Raw genomic sequence first — 2,722 nt, forward strand, 5'->3', positions numbered from 1 at the left:
ATAAAGAATGCTAATACCTATCATAAACTATAAAATTAAACATCATACCTATATGCAGTCTGGAGATGTTCCATCGTTGTCCAGTCCCTAAAATGACCTCGGAATTCCGTACGAGAAAACAAACACCGGAAATCCATATAAATCCAAAACGGAAATCCAAAACATATACATAATGAAGAAATCCGTACAAACCGAAATAGACATCAAAAAAATCCAGAACACCAAAAGCAGGTATCCATAACCTGCTCTGATACCAATAAATTGGTATCAGATAAATCTCGAAAGTCCAAAATACAAAAATCCAACAAGTATCGCCAAACTTTGGCGCTCTAATACCATATCAATTGGTATCAGGTTATACCAACTATGCAAAATACGAAAACAAAGATCGTAAAAATCCAGAACACACAGCAAGTATCGTATACCTGCTCTGATACCACTAAATTGTCACGCCCCAGAGGAGTCTCTGTCCGAAGAAATTTCGGCAGCATCTCCCTTGTACGGCGGACAATATGAAATTTTCTACATATCACATATACATCAGCCACAGGCGGCTGGAATGATAACAAAAAAATAAAAACAAACACCACGCAGTTTATAAAAATATTCAGCCTCTGGCTGTCACAACCACGCAGTTAATCAATAACAATAGGACTCTGACTCGAAATCCACCCTACTCCACTACACTCGTAAAGCTCAAATCCAACGAACTCACCTCTTCTGCCGTCCAGGCAGGCACGTAGTAGAATGAAATCCAATATCATATCAAAAATCCATCAAAAGGTATCACTCCATACAATATCCATAGGAAAAATCCAAAGACAATACTAAAACAAAGTCTGATATAGAAAAAGACCAAAATAAAACAAATAACGAACTAGTAGAGAACTGGCTCTACGTGCAGATGGGGGGCCAGCGACTGGAACTGCTCCGGACAGCCTCAACCTGAAAATATCAACAATGGAGGCGGGGTGAGTCCAACACTCAGCAGGTACAACTGATATGCATAATAAAATAAATAACAGACAACACTAATCATGCGATCTCACGAATACGAGAAGGAATAAATGCCTCAAACGAAATCGGGAGATAATCTGATTAACGGAATCAAGGTACAAAGGTAACAGGTCGTCAGACCGAAGAAATCATAATCCTGTATGCATGTCAATCAAACGCATCCATACAAATGCAGCATATAAGTGCAGCAATCACAGCAATAAAATGCAATAAATGCATATGGTGATCGTGCACTCGGACATCACTGCTCCTGACAGTGACTGAGTGGACGGAATGCTGTCGGAGTACTCCTGTCCTCTGGCCCCAAATCATAAATGGGGGAGCTCAATGCTCTCATCTCCCGGTACACAACGACGGGGAGGAAAAAATCTCTGCCGGCTACCACGCTGAGTCTCCTGACCAACGGAGCCAAACAGAGTCCACCATCTGTCGGCTACCACGCTGCTACCCTAAATGCCAACGGAGCCAAACATAGCGGAACTGACTGCCGGCTACCACGCTGAGTCACCTGACCAACGGAGCCAAACAGAAGAACCGCCACACACCAGCCAGATATACAACTAATCCATGGGTGGTGTGTGCAGTACATGTAACTGGCGATGGGCTCAACCATAGTGGAGCCGACAATCGCACAGCATGCAAACATGATGCATGATACTAAGCATGGAAATCTCATGAATAGCATAGCAAAATCCATACATAAATAAAAGGTGTACCACAAGTCAATGTATCAGATGGAAGGTACATAAACAGATAGGGTATCATATAAACCCTAGGTCCTGAACATGATGTATCACATGGTTGGGTCACTACCGAAAGCATGTATGGTCAGATAAATAATAACATGCAGTGCATAATAAATAAACAAACAACATGTAACATATCATGTAGTGACCAACCGAATCAAATGGAAACACAATTCTTGCTATATGTTAAACACTTTATCTTGCATATCAAAAGACATAAGTCAAAGTTCCCGCCTCCAAATGGAAAGAATCGTATCCGGTCCAAACTCGACATCAAGATGCTCGTCTCGCGTCAAAGTCCTGTGTCAATCACATAATTTTATTTAGCTAATTACATATATAGCAAATAGCTAAATAAGATTCCCAACCCTATTTAGGGTAACCCCTAATCAAAGTACGATCACTAACTAACCAATTACATAGATTCCAACTCTTAAAGAAATCTGTTACACATCCATATTAACCCAACATCTAGATTAAACTAACCTTAACAGCTTCCTCCTTAAAACCCTCAGCTGAACCAAGATCAGCCACAGCAGATTGAAATCCCTAATCTGCCATATAAACCAAATCCACACAATTATCAATTCCTCCACAATAGAATCTGAGAACAGAATCACAACCTACCTCCAATCCAGATCAATGAGAGAAAGAAGAATTCGATATCCGAAAACTGGTACTGTGGCGCTGCCCAAAGCCAGGACCCGTGTGTTCTTGCCGATAAACAGAGAGATAGATTGGTGCTAGGCTCGCGGCATCTTCGGCCTGGAAGGTCGGAGGAAAAATCGACGATGCTAGGGCACAAAGGAAAATGGCAGTCAACAATAAGGCAGGGGGAAAGAGGGCCTCGGCTCCGTGCTCCTTGCTCTGGTCCAAAACCAATCCGAGTAGAGACATGGCGGTGAGAAACTGAGAACAGAAGGGAGAAGCAACCTCACCCTCGGCAGTGGCACACAAAG

General features: G+C 42.2%; 1 long non-coding RNA gene across 1 annotated transcript; it reads right to left on the reverse strand.

The window, feature by feature from the left end:
• Positions 1 to 1,891: 1,891 nt before the first annotated feature.
• LOC122028042 lies at positions 1,892 to 2,510 on the reverse strand. Its single transcript, XR_006124611.1, has 3 exons — positions 2,391 to 2,510; positions 2,250 to 2,317; positions 1,892 to 2,063 (listed from the first exon to the last, which is right to left on the reverse strand). It is a non-coding gene; the product is annotated as an uncharacterized LOC122028042 (long non-coding RNA).
• Positions 2,511 to 2,722: the final 212 nt, after the last annotated feature.

The sequence above is a fragment of the Zingiber officinale genome, chromosome 10A (genome assembly GCF_018446385.1).
Source record: "Zingiber officinale cultivar Zhangliang chromosome 10A, Zo_v1.1, whole genome shotgun sequence".
In the NCBI taxonomy this organism is placed as follows: domain Eukaryota; kingdom Viridiplantae; phylum Streptophyta; class Magnoliopsida; order Zingiberales; family Zingiberaceae; genus Zingiber; species Zingiber officinale.